Here is a 22,411-nt window from a genome sequence, read left to right on the forward strand (position 1 = left end):
TACGTAGGGTATCAGTGAGTTTGGAGAGCAGTAAGCAGCATCCTTGAGCAGCACTTGCATGCCCTCCCCAAAGCTTGTGCTCCAGCTCCAACGCGTGCTGGTAGCTTATACAGCTGTGGGCTGGGCCCTCTTTCTTTGGCCACCCCAAGAAAACACAGATTGCACAATTCCTCCCAAACCTTTACTACTAGGGCTGTGTCACATCTGAAATCTCATGAAAGAAATTGCTCATGAAGGTTCCCACTCACAGAAAGACTGCACCCGTGTTCCAGGCAGCTGCTCTGAAACAGTTGGTGGAGACCAGCTTGTGGATTTCTTTAATACTGCATGTACCTGGGATTGAGCCCATGGGCTATTTTCCACTCACTGGGGCCTGCTCAGGCCTCTCTGAGACAGAGCATAGACAGCATGTGACCCAAAGGTGCTTCATCCCCAGACCTACAGAGGCAATCATGCAGGTAGAAGCATCCAAGGCATTGTGACCTACGAGGCAGGTAGCATCCAGCCTTGGGAAGAGTCCTTCATAGGGTACCAGGAGAGGACGACTGTTCTGATGACTTTGGGCAAGTCACTCAAATTCCAAGGCTCTCCATTTCCTCAGTCATAAAATGTGGCAGATAAAATTTTGCTCCCCCTTATCTACAGAAACACTGCAGTTAAGCACACTTGGTGCCCAGTCAAGCATTCCACAGATGCCAGGTATTGCCGAGACAAGAAAGCTTCAACAGGTCAGTGAAGCAGCCGTCTGAATGCACTTCTCAAGTGCCTGAAATGCCCCTGTTGTCTTGTGACCAGGACTTCCTGGAATGTATTAAGGAGTTTCTTACTTTCAAAAATATTATCCAGTGCATTCTTTGCTGCTGGTATTTTCTAATAACTTCATTGGAAAATGTCAGCAGAAACAACATCCTCCCTGGGCACTGTCCCCATTAGGAGTGAGAAGTTTATTGCCCTTACACCATCCCATGCAAACATTGTTGCTAAAGCCCCGCCAGTGATGTCATCACTTTCATGGGTTTTCAACTACTTCAACTAACATCCTTGTTGATTACAAAGCTAGTCCTGACTGATAGCTAGTGTTGATAATTTGGAGGCCTAGGAGATGGATTAGTGGGTAAGAGCACTAGCTATGCAAGCATAAGGACCTGAGCTCAAATCCCCAGCACTCGTTAAAGAAAGAACTAACAGAGGCGAGCATGCCCATACATAGCTAAAATCTCAGCATGTGACCTGGACATGGATGAGTGACAGAGAATGACAAATTGCTAGGACAGCCAGCCTAGCTGAAAATCACGGAGCTCTGGATACAGTGAGAACCCCAGCACCTAGCTTCCTTACCCCTTCACATGGGCATGTACACCCCAACCCACACACAGAGCTATCAGGCACACACTTACATACCGCTATAGCACACACACACACACAAACCCATCACACACATACACATCACATACACACACGTCCCACGTCACACATCCACACATTTGACACACAGCCACATAGCTATCATACACAGCTATCACACATCACACACACATACACCACAGCCACATAGCTGCCACACAAATCACACTTACATATCACACACACACAAATCACATATCCACACACATCTCACACATACCCATTACACATTCATCACACACACATCATACACCCCACACACATCACACTTACAAATTAGATCACATGGCATATCACATTTAGTACCTTGATTTTTTTTGTAGTGATGGGATTAGCAAGACAAGCCCTAAGCCTCACCTTTGTTGTGAGTTATACTGTATTGTGAACATTATCTCAACATTAAATATTTCTTAAAAAGAAATGTATCACGTTCTATCATGTTTATACACTAGTACAGCTTTAATAATGAGACCAATGGTAACTTTTCTTGCCTCCTGTCTGCCTTTTGCAATAGATCAATATAATGAAAACAATTAAGTGTAACTAGCATAAAATCATTTGTGTAAAAAGTTATATTTGTCAAATAATACAATTTTAGTGGGGCTAAGTATTACTGAAGAATTACTGAAAGTCCTATCTTGTAACTACACCAATAACTAATATTATACATATACATAGTTAGTATTCTTTTTATATTTGCTGAAAATATGATTCGCTGGGACCTGACAGATGAAACTTCTCTTTAAATCCCCAAAATAAACATAGTGAGGCTCAGTAAGTAAAAATAATCCCCAGTGGCCGATCTGTCCAATATTACTTCTGGAACAATCTGTCTATCCTTTTTTTTTTTTAAACTTGTCTCAGTTCTGACCCAAAATAAGCCAAAGAAGTATCTTGAGTGGTGCCAGTATTTTCTTAGAACACGGTCTCGAGATGAAACACAAATCTAAAGGCCACAGAAAAGCATGGACTCTATTCACTATGCCCTTTGTGATGATCAGGAGTTAGCCAAGTGTAGTAAGAAAGGATGCTTCAATCAGCCCGCTATTGCAAGTGTCCCTGCCCAGCTGTGACAGCTGTGAACTGGGAATGAGTTAGGCTCAAAGGCAGCATCACGGCAGGGTGATGATGTTGGTTCTAAATCCTTCCAACAGCTAGAAGACAGTTCTCAGTGTTTCACCAAGCAATTTTCTCTTTGCCTACCACTTCCCTCTTATCCCATCGTATTTGTTGTGTTAGAGATCGGTTGTATCCGGACAGATCAAACCAGACCATCACAGTCCCACGAGAAGAGGTTTATTGCAGTGAGTAAGGAAGAGGAGGGAAAAGGGGAGAGGGATGGAGTGGTTCTTTATCTTATATTTGGGTCATGATGTAATCATGCACACCACTGAGGAACACAGGTGAGGTGGGTGCCCGGAGTGTGTGGCAGTTGCCAGGGCAACAGATGCAAGAGGCTCTTTGTCACCTACGGGTGATGTCATCACTGGATTCAGAGGCTGATCTTAACGCCAACAGTGTTCCCCTCCCCTATCTTTATGATTAGGGACACTGAGTCTCACACTTTTCTCTAGGTTTCTTTAATGCTGTCCTGGTATAAGTCATGTGCATACACCCGGATAGGCCTGACTTCCATACGTCACACTGCACAGTGAGTTGATAGTTTGAGAGTGTCTTAACCTCCGAAGTGATTATGTGATGGCTGCTCAGGAGCAAGAATGGTGAAAATCAAACAGACTAGAAATAGAAAGGACCTTGAGACCTAAGGCCTCATGACAGAGGAAAATGTGGGAAGTCACGACTTGTCCCTGTTGAAGCAAAGTATCTGTCAGACCCAGATCCCCCCGCCCTCTTGAGGTACCACAGATACAGCCCAAGAACTCCAAGAAGCTGGCATGAACATACGTTCTCCACCTTCTGATATGAACGCAGAAGGCAAATGCCAACTGCTCTGGCATGCACCAGCTGGCACACGGTAAATGATTTACTTGGGAATCTGTTCAACAAAGTTCACCTTCAAAAAACCCATAGGGAAGCTTCCCTGAGTTCTCCCCTGCTCTCACCTGCGAACCTGCCATGCTCTTTTCTGTTGGATAAATCGCTGAATTGGTCTAAACAGAGCAGGCTCTGCTTTTATAAGTTTTCTCAGCCCCTAATTTTCCTATTTAATTCTCTATGAGGGTGGTGGGTTTTGTTGCTAGAGTTGAATAGCTATTCACCTGTGAATGGCTTCACAGGTGAGCAACCTGCATATGATGACATTGGCTTTAGATAGTTTTAACTGTCAATTTGAAATAACTTAGTGTCACCTGAAAGGAAAGATTCCAGTGCAAAGTTGCCTAGGTCGGACTGGCTTGTGGGCATGCATGTGGGGAGTTGTCTTGACTACTAATTGGACTACTAATTGATGCAGAAAGGCCCAGCTCACTCAGGGCAGTGACATACCTAGGCATGTGGTTCTTTGCTATATAAGAAAACTAGCTAAACACAAGCTAGGGAGCCAGCCAGAGAAGAAGCCAGTAGCTAGCATCCCCTCCATGGTCCCTGCTTCAAGTTCCTGTTTCAACCCTGATTTCCTTTAGTGACCAACTTTGACCTGGAAGTATAAGCCAAACAAATCTCTTCCTCGTATAAGTTGCTTTTGGTTAGTGTTTAATTACAGCAGTAAGCAGTCTAGGACAATGTCCACCCTAGCAGCAGTGTAAACCACACCTCTAAAGCTTGCTCAGTTCTGCTTTAAAATACAAGTCTGCTATTTCTCCTCTGAACTCTAAATCCATAATTAATTTTAATTGTAAAAAGTTTTTAATTGTAGAAACTTTTAACTCATACAAAACATATTTTTTTTACAGATGTAACCTGTTTTAATGAGATACTTAAAAAGTTCATCCCAGCCCACTCCAGAGTGGAGAGCCTTTGCCAAGCTATTGAGCATTGTCTCCTGTACTTGTAAATGATAACATCAGCCGATTGTTGCAATGAAGCCGTCTTTAGCACTGTGCTTGGCACCTGCCAGGAGCTCAGCTGATGCCACAGAGGTGTGCAGCTGTGTTTGGCAACAACTGAGAAAGCATCACCTGTGCTGGAGAGGCAGCTCCATAGTTAAGGCACTCAGTGCTCTTGTGGAAGATCTGAGTTTGATTATCCACTCTCAGGAGGCTGAGACAGTAGGATCAGGAATTCAAGGAAAACCTCAACTGCACAGCAAATTAGCGCCAGCCTAGGCTGTAGAAGACTCTGTCTCCAATAACAAACAAGCAAAACAACACACACACACACACACATACTCCATTCTGTTGGTTCCTATTCCATTATCCTCACAGCCATTCTTATTTAGAGGCTGGCTTGTTTAGCTTTTCCTCAATATCTGTGGACCACCCTCTCCCCCTCCCCATTTCATTCAAATAGATTCCTTTTTAAGAAGTTATTTCATGAGCCCAAATCATTCCTATTTCTCGTTACTAAACACAGTAGCAGGGCGGGGGCAGAAAACCATACAATAGTATAGTCTGGCCAACAGGACTGCTGGGCCAGCAGCCTTCTACCCCTGCCAGTGAGCCTCATCTTACCATGTGAACAAACAGGTAGCTTCAGGAACAACAAACTCGGAGCAGAAAGTGCACATGGGTGCTGGGAAGAGAGCCTGGCAGAGTCCCGGGCTGAACTAGGGAATGTTTAAGGTCACTAATAGCTTACCACCTGTGGCATTTCCAGGTTTGCCTATGTTAGGAGGAGTGCTGGTCCGGAAAAACATTTAATCATATATCTACAAAAATAAAGGGAAGGAACTATGTGTCATCTTCCCCAGAGATGTCATTTGGAATCGCCACTTGACCTAGAATGTTCATCAGGGCTTCACGTGTGCCTGCGTGGGCTCAGCACCTGCCTCAGAAGCTGGGATTCTTGCCTTTCCTCTGAAGAAAGGCCTAAAAAGCGTTTTTTTTTTTCCTGAACTACTGTATTTAGTGTTCATTTCCAAGGGCATTATTTATTGGTGTAATGGTTTATGGGTTTCTGCCTTTCTCCTTACCAGTAATAATGTAATGTCTCCAAATAGCTTACAATGCAAAATAGTAACATATCGAGTTAGTAAAGCAGAACGGCAGATTTGGGGTTAAAGTTCACATGCATGAAGCCAGGGCAGGGCCAGCTGAACAGTGATTTAGGTGTATATGGGGGTCGGGTGGGGTGTGGAACAGCATCTACGAAACACACTTTTGAAAAAATCCTCTCTAAACCCCCACATATAGTTTTCTGCCATGGTAGATGTGGTACTGAGGAGAACTCGGAGCCCAGTCACTTCTCAAGTCTCATTTGTTTATTGATTTCCACTAGACAAGCGGCTTGCCAGCCATAGGCTCGTGCCACAATGCACTGTCTCCCCACGTGCCCAAAGCAACTGATGGCCTAAAACTGCCAAAACTCTGTCCTCCGATCGAAAATTCAAAAACCACATCTATTTCAAAATCTTATCATTTTCTTGGGATTACTTTTTTTTTTCTTGGTCTGATCTTATTTACAAACAGAGCTCAAAGAGACCACATTTAACCCACTCAAAGCTCGGCAATCTGTGTGAGGCGTTGGCTTAATCCAGAATACTTTTTTACATAACCCAAGCCACCAAGAGGATATCCGGTTGGCTATTTTTAAAGCATTTCTCCCCCACTCCAGCTCATGTAGCAGAGTTAAAGCACTTTGCTTACAAAATTGGCACCGTTTCTGTGATTCATGAGATCCAACTTTGAATGAAATATTTTAACTCATCTAAAAGTAAAACTGTTTTTCCAAAGCAGACACACATATACACATGCTGAGGATACCTTTCTATTGTGGTATTGTATGCTGGGTTAATTAACTCATTCAATGACTATTCACAGTAGGTACTGCCTGCCAAATGTTGGGTTCCAGCTGGAGACATGAGCATAGGCCAGGGAACGTCATGGGCCAGGGAACGTGTTCCCTCAGAGCACACAGTCGAGTAAGAATTAAACCAGCAGATGAGGAGGTGGATGCCCGTGGAGGAGCAAGGGGCAGATCAGAGCTCTTCAAAGTGCAAGCTGAGATGGGGCAGGGGAAGAAAGAATCTTTCAGATAGGGAGAATAGCAAAGGAAATCGGGATTTTGTTTGTTTGTTTTTTGGTTTTTTGTTTGTTTGCATCTTACATGTTAGCTGTAGTTACTATAGGTAAATAAGCTGTGTTGACATTGCTCTCTAACTTTTATTTTGAGGCAAGGCTTGCCTTTGAACCCAGAGTGTGCCAATTCGGCTAGTCTGTCTAGCCAGTTTGTCCAGGGATTCCTTGTCTAGCCTTCAGAGTAATAAGGGTGGCAGAGATGCCATATCTGCCTGATCTTTTTTAAAAATTAGATATTTTCTTTATTTACATTTCAAATGTTATCCCCTTTTGGTTTCCCTTCTGAACTCCCTATCCCATCCTCCGTCCCCCTGCTCATCAACCTACCCACTCCCTCTTCCCTGTCCTGGCATTCCCCTAAACTGGGATATCAACCCTTCTCAGGACCAAAGGCCTCTCCTCCCATTGATGTCCAACAAGGACATTCTCTGCTACATATGCAGCTGGAGCCATGGGTCCCTCCATGTGTATTCTTTGGTTGGTGGTTTAGTCCCTGGAAGCTCTGGGGGTACTGGTTGGTTCATATTGTTGGTCCTCCTATGGGGCTGCAAACCCCTTCAGTTCCTTTGGTGCTTTCTCTAGGTCCTCCATTGGAAACCTTGTGCTCAGTCCAATGGTTGGCTGATACCATCCACCTCTGTATTTGTCAGGCACTGGCAGAGCCTCTCAGGAAACAGCTATACCAGGTTCCTGTCAGCAAGCAGTTGTTGGCATCCACAATTGTGTCTGGATTTGGTGACTGTATATGGGATGGACCCCAGGTGGGGCAGTCTCTGGATGGTCTTTCCTTCAGTCTCTGCTCCATACGTTGCCTCTGTATCTCCTCCCATGGGTATTTTGTTCCCCCTTTTAAGAAAGACCAAAGTATCCGTACTTCATTTGGTTTGTCAATTGTATCTTGGGAATTCCAAGCTTCTGGGCTAATATCCACTTATCAGTAAGAGTATATCATGTGTGTTCTTTTGTGATTGGGTTACCTCACTCAGGATATTTTCTAGTTTCATCTATTTGCCTAAGAATTTCATGAAGTCACTGTCAACCGAGGAATATCAAATGGCTGAGAAGCACCTAAAGAAATTTTCAACATCCTTAGTCATCAGGGAAATGCAAATCAAAACAACCCTGAGATTCCACCTCACACCAGTCAGAATGGCTAAGATCAAAAGCTCAGGTGACAGCAGATGCTGGCAAGGATGTGGAGAAAGAAGAACACTCCTCCATTGTTGGTGGGATTGCAAACTTGTACAACCGCTCTGGAAATCAGTCTGGCGGTTCCTCAGAAAATTGGACATAGTACTACCTGAGGACCAAGCTATACAACTCCTGGCCATATACCTAGATGCTCCAACATGTAATAAGGACACATGCTCCACTATGTTTATAGCACCCTTATTTATAATAGCCAGAAGCCTGAAAGAACTCAGATGTCCTTCAACAGAGAATGGATACAGAAAATGTACATTTACACAATGGAGTACTACTCAGCTATTAAAAACAATGAATTCATGAAATTCTTAGGCAAATGCCTGACTTTTATATAAGTACTGGGGACCCAAACTTCTGTCTCCATACTTGCACACACTGAGCCTTTTCTCAGTCATATATATATATATATGTGTGTGTATATATATATATATATATATATATATATATATATATATATATATTGAATGCAGGTCCCATGGGAAACAGAGGCACAGTGGAGAGAGGTTCTTCTCTTCACTCTGCGATGGGTTACTGGCTCTGACACTTTCTGAATCTCCCTGCTGAATATGGAAGCATGCCAACTCTCACTCCTGGATCCCGCCCCTTTAAAATGTGAGCATTAGTGCCTTCTTCTTTTCCTATCTATATCTTTTTAAATTTATGTATGATTTAGAAGCACGGGCATATTATTTTAGACTAAAAGATAAGATTGTACAACAGATAAGTAACTGCCAGATTTTGCACATTCCTTAAGGAAGTAACATATTATGGGCATATTAATTTAGAACAAACTATACTGGTGATGTGTGATTAAAAAAAATCATGAACTCATTAAGGAAACTTTCTATTAAAAAACAGAAAGAAATCTTAGTTTTACTACATAAAGGCAATACCATTAATGTTTCCAAGATTTTCTCCTAGCAGTTTTATGATATAAACGATTTTTTTTAGAATATAGATATAAAGGGCACTTTATATACAATTCTGTAACTTTTTCTTTCACAAATAGACAACACGAATAATATTTATATAATCTTGTAAATAATTTTTAATATTCAAGCTTTATCAGTTTGTGATTTTGAATATTTAGAGATTCAGCCTTTCTTAAACATCTCTTTAACTTTTTTTACATTTGCTTTTTGATGGGGAGGAGGGGCACATGGCATGACATGCATATGGAAGTCAACAGAGAAATCAGCATCCTTGTTCTCCTCTGCCACTGCCTGGGTCCCAGGAATCAAACTTGGATTGTAAGGCTTGGCAGCAACTGCTTTTACCCCTGATCCATCTCTCCGGTCCTTGGCCATTTCTATTCTAAGTATTTTGTAGCTATTTAGAATATTTAGGGTTTTTTTTTTTTTCCTTTTGGGACATGTCTCATTTTGTAGACCAGGCTGTCCTAGGCTCACAGCCTTTCTATCTCAGTCTTCTATTGCTGGGACTGCAGCAGCATGCCATGAAGCACAGCCTTATCTCTTCATCTTGTTAAGGCCGCTGTAATCACATTTGCATACGACACTGCGCTTCCAGTATGGGATTCTGTTTCTGTATAGGGCCACAGAAACAAAACTTGTGTGTTAGAGGAAACAAAAGTTGGACATGCTGTGTACAAATGACCCATTTTATGAATTCAGACTTTAGGCCAAAGGGCTGGGGGGAGAGGAGGAGAATTAAAGAGAAAATGGGCAACGAGTATTTTGCGAAGCAGTCTACAGTGTGTGAGCCATCAAAGACTGTGGGACAGATCCACACAAGATGTGGTTTTAGAACCACTAAGCACAGGTGCAAAAGACATGCTGCACGCCTGCCATAGAAGACAACTCAGCCAATCAGATGGATTGGACTCCAAGGTCTGTCAAATAACTCATTCTGGAGATAAATAATAGTGCGAATGTTACAGTCACTCCCTCCGACACCAAGAAATCCCAACAGTTCTAATGGAAGCCAACTGTGCTTACAACTACTGGAAAGGTCTCAGGTTACGCTGAACGGAAATGGCTTTCTTAGTCTGGTCATTACAAAGGCTAAATATAAAGATTTTTGGCATGATTCATTTCCGGAACACCAATAATAAAACATTTAAAGAGTTCTTCTAAAGCACAAAACCTCTGGGATAAATCCGCTCATTTCTTTTCAGGGCAAAGGATAGAACAAAATGATATAAAATATGTAGCCAAATTGTTTTGGATTCAGCCAGTATAAAACTGCCTCCTCGGATTGCGCTGAGCATCATAAACTGTTACATCCATTTCTGTACTTTCACCACTGACCTGTGAGAAGCTGGCGCACATGCTTAAAGTTCCCCTGGCTTGGAGGACCTCGCTGATAAAGCATCATCTAAAGAGACTGACTGTGTCTGTCTCCCACATACAGACACGCATATTCCCTGGCACTCATAGAAGTTTTATGGAGATTCGTCAGAGAATGATCACAGCAAGTGAAGAAATTCTGCAAATTAAATTCATTGATAGGATGAAGGAAGCAAATCTATTTAGAGTGTAGTGAAGTCAGAAGGAACTAGGAAAAGACCACCAATATATTTTAAGTTTCTCTCCTAAATAATTCTCAGTTTAAGGAAACACTCAAGGTCACGATGGCAAGGTATTTCTAGATGAGAAAAATGGCAGTAAGACTATATTAGCTAAGTTTAACTATTTTCTATGGGCTGGGCACGTATATAGAAGTGGTAGAACACTTGTCTACCATACATGAGGTTCTGGGTTCGAGTCCCATATCTGAATGTAGCACAAACAAGCAAGATGTGTTCTATGGAAATACTTAGCTGTTGTACTGCTGGAGCCTCACTAAGAAATTCATGGCTAGGCTGAGGGTGGTGACTCATACCTGTAATCCTAGCTCTGGGGAGACAGGAAGAGTATTGCAAATTTAAAGCTAACCTGAGATGTACAGAGAGATCTTGGAGGTGATGGGAAATGTGAGGGTTCATAATAAAATCAAGGAAAAAAAAATACTGTGAACAGTCAACTTGGAATACTTTTTTTTTTTAATCAAAAGAGAGGGTGTTGAAAACATAAAGAGACTCACTGCAAAAGAAAATGGAAAAACTGTACGTTCACAGATACAGTGCATATGTGCTTGGAAAATATGTGTAAATGGAAGAATGTTAGCTCTCCTAGTCAAAGAAAATCCAATGATATACAAAATGAAAATATGGTCCCAGTGCATAGTCCATGATAATGAATTTGAAAACATGAAAAATTATGATATTTTTTAGGTAGAATAAAATAGAAGACAAAAATTTAGAGAGAAAATCTGAATAAGGCAGGAAGAAACAAAAGAAGCCACTATTAAATACTCTTTAGGGAAGCACTTGTCTTAAAGTTGTCACGAATGATATTTTGCCCATAGTTTTTAGAGACAGTTGTTTTGGGGTATTAAATGGTTCACCTACGTAGGAAAGATAAAATCTGAATTTTTCATGTCTGTTTTTGTGATTTACAAAGCATCAAAAACTACTTCTGAAATCAAGGAAGATATCAAAGAAAAAATATCATTGTAATTCAGCTTCATGCATGAAAATGTTATGAGTAAAATATCAGCAGAATGAAATAATAAAATAAAAATCTCAAGATATTCGAAGAATAAAACAACACAGCCAGTGGTATCAGTCTCTAGAAGTGCAAAGTTGTCCTAATGCTTTTATTTATAAAACTGGGTATGTTTAGGTCAAAATAAAAATTATAATTTACATTTCACAGTATTAGAAACAATTTGCAAAGTTTCTTCTCTCTCTCACACACACATACATGCACACACACATATACATACATATACACACACACACTCATACACACACACATACATACACACACTCATACACACACACATACACACACACACTCATACACACACATACACACACACACACACACACAGAGCCAAGTAGTTAATCTTCGTTGTCAACTTGGCAGGATTTAGGTCATCTAATAGATGTAACTTTGGGTATAACTATGATGGCACTTCCAGAGATATTTACCTGAGGAGGAAAAACGGACCCTGAATATCAGTGGCATCTCATGGACTTCAGTTCCAGAGTATCAAAAACAAAAAAACAAAAAATAAACAAACAAACAAACAAAAAAACAAAAACCACCCTGGAAAAAGCAACCTGAGCGCCAGCATTTCTCTCCCTCTGCTTTCTGACTACAGTTACAGCCATTCCTGCCATCGTGCCTTCCCGGGACACCTTGATTCCCGGGACACCTTGATGGATTGTACCCTCAAACCGTGAACCCAAACAAAACATTCTCCCCTAAACTGCTTCAGGGAAAAAACATAGACTATAAATGGAAAAATAAAATAGAAAATCAAGAGTGTAATTGCTGTGGTTAAGACATGCTGAGCCAAGGGGTGGAGCTCAGCACTTCATGGGTTAATGAGAATGCCCTCAACACTCCCACAGGGTAGGTGACAGTGATTGGCTCATGACACTAATAAATAGCAGAGAAGATGATATGAAGTTCAGGTGACTCTCCTGTTTGGCTGGTGTGGAACTAGGGTTTTCATCTAGCTATCTGGTCTTAGAACTCTGAGGGGGACCCCTGAAACATGTAGCCTTTCCTGGGTCCTCTGCAAGCAATGTCAGTCACTTTCATGCAAGGACACAGAAGACTTAAAATGCTGCTTCTCTTGGAAGTAGCCATGTTGGCTCTCCGTGGGCATCATCAGGACCTATGGGTTAGTTTCTGGCTCGGGGAATGCTGTATTTTCCTCGAGTTTAGAACTGAGTGTATTCAGTGCTCAGCTATCTATGTGGGTCATCTGCTGTAAGCGATCGCAGGACCGCTATCATTATTGCATAGGCTTGCAGCCCTGAAGCCAGACACCCATTTCCTGCATCAGGGTTTAATGAACTCAGATTTGTGAATGACTGCTAGGGTCTGATTAGAATGAGGACTTAACTTCAAATATCTTCTAATAAAGCAAGAGCCAATACCGCAAATCAGTATTATGCTATAATTTTCAACAAGTATGTGAGATACATCTGTTTTTTAAGACAAGCATGGCCAACATATTCTTCTTTCGAAGATTCTATTTTTTTAATAAAGTCAGAAGCAATGAATGAGACATGGTTGCAGTTTTAGAACTCAGAGGCTGAGGACAGAGGCACCTAGATAACATAGAGAGAATATATTTGAAATATAAAACACATATTTCTCATATAAACCTCTAACAGAAACACTAGATATCAAAATAAGTAAGAGAAGACCTCCTTGACCTCAAAAAATTCCCATCAGAGTGGTAGATACAAATGATTCAAAACCAGTGAAACATTGTTACAATGAGGTGAATGGGACAAACTGGGAGAGAGGAACTCTCAGGACGAACCTCACAGGTTACCGTACAGTGTCTGTGCTGTCAAATTCTTCTCTCTGTTGATAGTCCATTGGAGAATGCAGTTGCTTTCCCTCTTAACAGTTCACCAAAAGGAACAAGAGACATAAGAAATAGTACAGCTTGGGTTTGGCACAGAGAAGCTCCAACCAGCAAGTGAAGAGTGGTGTCAGCACTTATACCGCAGTCTGTGACAAGATTCCTTGATGGTTCTCATACACATAAGCATGTGCGTGCACACACACACACACACACACACACACAGAGAGAGAGAGAGAGAGAGAGAGAGAGAGAGAGAGAGAGAGAGGGAGAGGGAGGGAGAGAGAGAGAGAGAGAGAGAGAGAGAGAGAGAGAGAGAGAGAGAGAGAGAGAGTCTTGCCTCTAGGAAGCCCTCATTCTGGAAAAAGAAATATTTTAGAAATTCAAATACAGCCAGGTAATCCATGGCCTGTTGTTTGCTCTGGCTCAAAGGGCCTGTGACTGGATCAAACAGATCCAGGATTTATTTCTAAGCTGAAACATTCCAAAGAGATTGACTTGAAATTGCCCTAAAGTCTCTGCAAGCCCTCAGCTTGACAAGGACGAGGAGTCGCGATTAACTCGTTGCTTTGGTATTCCTGAACTGTCACCTGTGACCCACGGAAGTCACCTGACAGAACTGAAGCATTCAGATTACTGAGAGAAGCTCAGACTAAATGTTCACACCCCGGCTCTTGTTCGACTTTCCTGAAGCCAAGCAAGGACAGGTGGTGAACAGGAGACATGCAGACGGTGGTGGCTGCTTTCAACAAACTCCCTGCGTGATTCTTTCAGTTGGACTTTTAGGTCTGGGGAGGTTTGTTGTGTCGTTTTGTTCTGATGTTTCATGCATCCCAGGGTGACCTCAAATCACTATGTAGTCAAAGATGATCTTGAACTCCTGATTCTCCTGTCTCTTACCTCCCAAGGGATGCTGGGATAATAGGAGTGTGCCATCATTTCCAGTTTCTGCGGTGCTGATCAAGCTCGGGGCTTTACCTACCCTAAGAAAACACTTGCAAGTGAGCTACAACCTCAGCCCTGCCCTAGATAATTCTTAAGTACATAAAAATGTCAGGAAATTATTATTCAAAGAACAGTCTGTGCCTTCAGTGCAGTCCAAGAGAAAAGGAAGTTCCAAGTAAGCAGTTAGTAGTTTGCTTTTCTATTCTATACATTGGCTTATGTTTTATGTCTTGGAGATACTTAGGGGCACATGCACGGTTTCACCTCTTCATAGAATCTGAAAGCACAAGAAATCAAAGAGTGGACCAGAGAGAACTAAAACAGATCTTCTAGCTGCACACAGCTAACTTCCCAGGATCTGGACGTGGACTGTAGAGAAAGAAAGAAATGAAATTGTTTCTGTATGTACAATTCCACACAAGGGCTTTATCTGCAACCTATGGTTCCTTTCCATTAGAGCATTCTTCAGCCCCACTGTATTCCAAATCCCTCTTGGATGCCATTAGTTGGGGCACTCTCCCTTCTCCACTCTCCCTGACAGTGTAGGCCCTGACTGTTCTCATCCCCTTCTGCTCCACGCCATTAGTTCCATGAATACACAAAGGGATTTTCCACAGCCCTCATAATGTGGCTCTCCACAACTGATGGAAACAAGAAAGTGCTGCTGGAAGTTTCTAGAATGTGCTGAAACTAAGACTCACAAAGCTGCTCAGATTGGCAAAGCCATTCATAGATGGTTCTCTGGTAGCACAGCAGGGTGGAAGATTTTAGCCTCCACTGTAAGTTCTAGAAGCCTATGAACAAATTCCAAAAGCAGGTCTCTGAGTTCTCATACTTGACCCCATAACCTGTTTCTGTCTATTACTAATTCACAATAAAGTCCGTGCCTTTGTTATCTTGTTATCTTTTACAAATGCCAATCCCCTTACCTCTCTTAGCTTGTTTTATTTTTTATTGCTTCTTTTCCTAAAACGTTACAGTGAAAATACGCAATCATTTGAAAGAATTGTTGTTAAACTCAATTAAGCTTAATTTAGAAAGCACACATTTCATAGTTGATTTTATTGTAAAAATAACAAATTACCTTGGGAACCTTTTTAAACTATCTGTTTTCATTGGGTTACAATGTTGCGCCCATAAATCCTTTTAGGAACAATCAACCCCTGGAAGAACCAAGGAAGGAAGAGCTAAGCAACACTTGCTTAGTTTCCGTTTAAAGAACAAAGACTATTCTCTGTGATGGGGGAAAATGCTTACTTACAAGTTCATGAACAGTTTTAAGGCATGGAACTTTTCCAGTGAGAAGCAACAACTAAAAAATTCCTCTGTTGGTAAAATTTTACAGTAGCTTAACCGGACTTGACCCAGTTTTGCAGGATCAAAAGGCAAAAGCCAAAAGCCAACATGTTTGGGGCTGAAAAGGAAAATTTGTTAGATTCCAGACTGAGGATGACTTCTCAGTTGTCAGGCAGTGGTCGTACCTAGGTCTGGGAGTAGGAAAAGAACAGGAGGCGTGTGTATGCTTCTAGTTGACCTTGATTTCAATAGACTGTGAAATCCAAGGGTCGAGGCCCTGTGCTTAGTGAGACAAATGGTTCTTTCTGAAATCCGAGGAATACCTGATGCTACTGCAAACCCCAACCAGAAACTACCCACCTTTCAACTATGAAGCAGGAAGGCTTCTAAATGCAACCAGAGACCACAGCGCTCTGTGAGAGTCAGGCTTCAATTGTGTGTGTTAGTGATGCTTGTCTGTTGGGAATAGGTAGCCCAGGATATTTTGTACAAAACATCTCTTAAATGCACTGGTCTAGTTTTCCATTACTTGTTTTGACAGATCCTTTAGACACTGTAGAAAGATGTATTATTAACTAAAGTACTGAATGGAAATTATCATATGCTTTAAATGCCAACTCTTAACCATTAACCTGAATGCTGGTAAAAGGACTTAGGCAACATGCCGAGGCACTAAGTCCCACTTAGCAGCCTGATTTCAAGGTTGGTCAGCAGCATGAAACTCCAGGTGCAAAATTCCTTTCCCGATTCCCTGGTATTATATGGAAAAAAATGAAGCTCAGTGGAACTTGCTGTTTCCAATGTATGATAACAACACAGCATCGTGTGACCTAGCTTGTCTGTGTCGCCTGTGATCAGAGAGCTGCGGAATGAGGACTCATCAATAGCTTCCTGTGGGTGTCTTCACATCTTTCTTTTTCCTGTTTGTGGTTCCAACTGAATGCTACCCTTAGATATACCTTGTGTGTACAGAAGTCCTACCTTCTATAACTATGGCTGTCTTCAGCACCCAAATTTGTAATATGCTGTGTACTCTAGTTTCTTTCCCTCTCCCTCTCTCCCTCTCTCCCTCTCTCCCTCTCTCCCTCTCTCCCTCTCTCCCTCTCTCCCTCTCTCTCTCCCTCTTTCCCTCCTCTCTCCCTCTCTCCCTCCTCTCTCCCTCTCTCCCTCCTCTCTCCCTCTCTCCCTCTCTCCCTCTCTCCCTCTCTCCCTCTCCCTCTCCCTCTCTCCCTCTCTCCCTCTCTCCCTCTCTCCCTCTCTCCCTCTCTCCCTCTTTCCCTCCTCTCTCCCTCTCTCCCTCCTCTCTCCTCTCTCCCTCTCTCTCTCTCTCACACACACACATATATAATATTCTATAATTATTAGACACACATCAAGCACATCCCTCTCCAATACAAACCTTATAAGCTTTATCTAATGTTCTTTGCTGGATCCCCAGCACCTGCCCTAATATCAGGAATTCATACATCAACCATCACTCTATCTGGGCCGGGTGTGTCTATAGTTCCCAAAACACCAGATGTTGAGTCGGGAGGACCACTTGAGTCTAGGAATTTGGGGGCATCCTAGGCTACCCAAGGAAACTGTTGACTGCCTTGGTTTCCTTGAAAATGATAGATTACTATCAGCTGGGACTGGGGGCCAAACAAACCCTCTGCTTCCCTAGTTGCTTTTAGCTGAATACTTCATCACAGCAATGGAGAGGAACCAACAGTACCTGCTGTGTGAGCCCTAGGAAAATCCTTCAACTCTGCCCGGTCCTGCATCTTTTCTCTCCTCCTCTTGCCCTTTCCTCCACTTCCATCTTACTCCTTCACTATTTGAAAAATCCTGTTTTCTCTTGAATCCTTTACCACAACCCTCCAGGAACTCTCACAAACATCATTTGGTCCTGGGTGTGTTGCACATTAGATGTCTGCAGCTCCACAAAACTGGTTGCCTACAAGCCAAAAATTCTCTCCATTTCTAAAGACAAACTAACAGAATTCTTTGTTGGTGTTTTCTTGGAAAAGGCCTCTTTTCTTAGCTTAATCCTTAAACCCAACAACTGCTGAGCTGCAAACGGGATCAAGTGACCAGGGATTTTTCAAATTCTATCTCTAGATTTGCCTCGGCCAGCTCGCTTAAGCTGCTCATGTGTAGCTTCCTATTTAACCAGAAAGACCTGAGTGTTCCTACAATGGGTTCCTACATTGAGATCCTCAGAGTGACAACCTGTGGTATCACCCGTGCCCATGTACATGTGTGCTTGGGGAACTCCAGAATCGGGCAGGTCTTTGTCATTTCTACTCTACGCGCCCCTTGGCTGATTCCGTGAGTGGAAATACACCCAGGCATGTACTTGCACACAGATGTGACTCTAGTTAATGAAACATGGGATACACTTGTCCTTTTAGTTCATTTTCAAAGATGTGTAAGTGGAAATACTGGAAACAGCCAGTTACATCCCAGACGAGGAACAGAATCTCGTCTTCTTCTTTTGCTTTTTTATTAGATATTTTCTTTATTTATATTTCAAATGTTATCCCCTTTCCTAGTTTCCCCTCTGAAAACCCCCTACCCTCTTACCTCCCCCTGTTCCCCAACCCACCCACTCCCACTTCCTGGCCCTTGCTATCCCCTATACTGGGGCATAGAACCTTCACAGGACCAAGGGCCTCTCCTCCCATTGATGACCAACTAGGCCATCCTCTGCTACATATGCAGCTAGAGCCATGAGTTCCACCATGTGTTTTCTTTGATTGGTGGTTTAGTCCCAGAGACCTCTGGGGGTACTGGTTAGTTCATATTGTTATTCCTCCTATGGGGCTGCGAATCCCTTCAGCTCCTTGGGTATTTTCTCTAGCTCCTTCATCGGGGAACCTGTGCTCTGTCCAATGGATAGCTGTGAGCATCCACTTTTGTATTTGTCAGGCACTGGCAGAGCCTCTCAAGAGACAGCTATATCAGGCTCCTGTCAGCAAGCTCTTATTGGCAATAGTGTATGGTTTTGGTGGTTGTTTGTGGGATGGATCCCCAGGTGGGGCAGTCTGTGGATGGTCATTCCTTCAGTCTCTGCTCTAAACTTTGTCTCTGTAATTCCTTCCATGGGTATTTTGTTCCCCCTTCTAAGAAGGACCAAAATATCCACACTTTGGTCTTCCTTCTTCTTGAGTTTCATGTGTTTTGCAAATTGTATCTTGGGCAATCTGAGCTTCTGGGCTAATATCCACTTAAAAGTGAGTTTATTTCATGTGTGTTCTTTTGTGATTAGGTTACCTCACTCAAGATGATATCCTCTATATCCATCCATTTGCCTAGGAATTTCATAAATTCATTGTTTTTAATAGCTGAGTAGTACTCCATTGTGTAAATGTACCACATTTTCTGTATCCATTCCTCTGTTGTGGGAACATCTGGGCTCTTTCCAGCTTCTGGCTATTATAAATAAGGCTGCTACGAACATAGTGGAGCATGTGTTCTTATTACAGTTGGAACATCTTCTGGGTATATGCCCAGGAGTGGTATGGCTGAATCTTCTGGTAGGACTATGTCCAATTTTCTGTGGAAACGCCAGACTGATTTCCAGAGTGGTTGTATAAGTTTGCAATCCCACCAGCAGTGGAGAAGTGTACCTCTTTCTCCACATCTTTGCCAGCATCTGCTGTCACCTGAGCTCTGATCTTAGCCACTCTGACTGGTGTGAGGTGGAATCTCAGGGTTGTTTTAATTTGCATTTCCCTGATGATTAAGTATGTTGAGCATTTTTTTAGGTGCTTCTCAGCCATTTGGCATTCCTCAGTTGAGAATTCTTTATTTAGCTCTGTACTCATTTTTTAATAGGGTTATTTGGTTCTGGAGTCTAACTTCTTGAGCTCTTTGTATATATTGGGTATTAGCCCTCTATCAGATTTAGGATTGGTAAAGCTTGTTTCCCATTCTATTGGTTGACTTTTTGTCTTATTGACAGTGTCCTTTGTCTTACAGAAGCTTATAAACAAACTCAAAGAAAAAATTCACATAGTCATCTCATTAGATTCTGAAAAAGCATTTGACAAAATCCAACATTTGTTCATGATAAAAGTCTCTGAAAGGTCAGGAATTTAAGGCCCGTACCTAAACATATTAAAAGCAATCTACAGCAAACCAGTAGCCAACATCAAACTAAATGGAGAGAAACTTGAAAGAACCCCACTAAAATCAAGGAATAGACAGGGCTGCCCACTCTCTACCTACCTATTCAATATAGTACTTAAAATCCTAGACAGAGCAATTAGACAACAAAGGGAGAGCAAAGGGATACAAATTGGAAAAGAATAAGTCAAATTATCACTATTTGCAGACAAAATGATAGCATATTTTAGTGACCCCAAAAATTCCACCAGAGAACTCCTAAACCTAATAAACAACTTCAGTGAAGTAGCTGGATATAAAATTAACTCAAACAAATCACTGGCCTTTCTCTACACAAAGTATAAACAGGCTGAGAAAGAAATTAGAGAAACAACACCCTTCACAATAGTAACAAATAATATAAAATATCTTGGTGTGACTCTAACTAAGGAAGTGAATGATCTGTATGATAAGAACTTCAAGTCTCTGGAGAAAGAAATCAAAAAAGATCTCAGAAGATGGAAAGATCTCCCATGCTCATGGATTGGCAGGATTAATATAGTAAAATCTGCTATCTTGCCAAAATCAATCTACAGTTTCAATGCAATCCCCATCAAAATTCCAACTCAATTCTTCACAAAGTTAGAAAGGGCAATTTGCAAATTCACCTGGAATAGCAATAAACCTAGTACAGCAAAGACTATTCTCAATAATAAAAGAACCTCTGGTGGAATCACCATCTCTGACCTCAAGCTGTACTACAGAGCAATTGTGATAAAAACTGCATGGTACTGGTACAAGACAGACAGGTAGATCAGTGGAGTAGAATTGAAGACCCAAAAATGAATCCACACATCTATGGTCACTTGATCTTTGACAGGGGAGCTAAAACCATCCAGTGGAAAGAAGACAGCATTTTCAACAAATGGTGCTGGCTCAACTGGCGGTTATCATATAGAAGAATGCGAATTGATCCATTCTTATCTCCTTGTACAAAGCTCAAGTCTAAGTGGATCAAGGAACTCCACATAAAACCAGATTGACTGAAAATTACAGAGGAGAAAGTAGGGAAGAGCCTTGAAGATATGGGGACAGGGGAAAAATTCCTGACCAGAGTACCAATGGCTTGTGCTATAAGATCGAGAATCGACAAATGGGACCTCATAAAATTGCAAAGCTTCTGTAAGGCAAAGGACACTGTCAATAAGACAAAAAGGCAACCAACATTTTGGGAGCAGAATCTCTTCAAGAAGAAATGTAAAACCTGCCTACTTGACAGAAGGTATGTGATGCCTCCATCAGCCACCTACAAATATGGATGGTGGACACCTTTTTCTGTCTTTCTTTCAATTCATTCTCTTGTTTGTTTGCAAACTGTGTCTAGCATAGACCAGGCTGGCCTCAAAATCACTGTGAAAAGTGAATGAGCCTGAGTTTCTAGCCTTCCTGTTTCTACCTTCAGAGTGCTGGGGTTACAGCTGTGTGCCACTCTGCCTGGTTTATGTGACACTGAGCACCAAACCCAGAGTTTTGTGCTCACTTGGCAGAAACTCTATCACTTGAACTGTATCCCTAGTCCCTGTTTACAGTTTTGAGAATTTTATGTATACTTCTGAGATAAATATTACCAAAAATATGAGGACATTCAGAGCCACTCCACCAGGAATACACATTCATTTACATTGTGCTTCATATAATAAGCATGGATAATTTGTCAATCAAAAATGTAATTTAAGAAGTAAATTGGACACAGCAGTGCACGCCTATCACCAAGACACTCAGGAAATTAAGCCATGAAGGTTTTATCCAGTGCTAGCAAGCTTCAGAGTGAGACCCTGCCTCCCTAAATTATAAAATGAAGATCAACAACAAAGTTCTATTATTCCAATATAACAATCTCTACAAAGATCAAGCATCATGATTTTCCCTTATAAGAAAGAGTTTGGATTAAAAGGAGAAGGAAAAGATGGAGAAGAAAGAAGAAGAAAAATGAAGAGAAGAAGGAGGAAGGGGAAGAGGAAGAAGAAGAGGAGGAGGAAAAGATGGAGGAGGAAGAGGAAGAAGAGGAGGAGGGAGGAGGAGGAGGGGAGCTATTACAATAGCAACAACAACTAGGAAAGGGAGAATTAGTTTTCTTCTTGGGTAAGGCCATTGGTGGGTTTTCCATGCTCCAATGGATGATACCACACCCTGTATGTATGGCAAGCACTAATTGGACTTAGCAAGTTATAAAAAATATTACAAGAAGATTGAAGGAAGATATGTGTTGAGGCAATATGGTTGGGTGCGTGAGGAGAGGAAATGGTGTTTGATAGAATCATAATCATACATGTGTGAAATTCTCAAGAAAAATAAGTTCTAATTAGAAATACATGTGGTAATTCAGAGAAATAAAAACAAAAAGGGAGAAGAACAGGACGAGGAGAATGAAGAAGAGGAAGAGCTGGTGTAACTTGTTGGTAGAACTTGCCTGGTGCATAAATCCACGAGAACCACTTCCAGTGCTCCGAAAATAATGACATAAGAGAATTTGTTTCCAGTGCCTTGGACACACAATATTTTCAATTGTACCTCATAGCTATGAATTGATATTTTATATTGGAAATTATTTCTACAGTTGTAAATAATCCCAGACAGCTGTAGAATTTTTTTGACAATATGGTTTAAGACTAAAATTGTAATTTGTTAAATTTTTTAAAGAACTAGGAGCAAATAGATTGCACCAATGCTGAGTCACTGTGGCAATTCTCTCAGCAGGTACCCTGCTGGAACACTTAACAGTCTCGATTGACATATCATCATTTAAAAACATTGACCGCTCTCAGTTCAGGGACCATATAAGCAAATCAGGTAACCCCAGACGGGCAAATCATATGTCCCCAGCAGATGTTAACTTAGCAAACCCTGCTGGAGCCCATGTGTCAGAGGTGGAAACCCTC

The 22,411-nt window shown here is 41.8% G+C and overlaps 1 protein-coding gene across 1 annotated transcript in view; it reads left to right on the top strand.

Moving 5' to 3' along the window:
- The window catches only part of Col4a3 (collagen, type IV, alpha 3), a 135,139-nt gene that overhangs the window by 15,807 nt on the left and 96,921 nt on the right, over positions 1–22,411 (top strand). The gene's annotated exons all lie outside the window — the stretch shown is intronic.

This window comes from Mus musculus, chromosome 1 (assembly GCF_000001635.26).
Source record: "Mus musculus strain C57BL/6J chromosome 1, GRCm38.p6 C57BL/6J".
NCBI classification, from domain to species: Eukaryota; Metazoa; Chordata; class Mammalia; order Rodentia; family Muridae; genus Mus; species Mus musculus.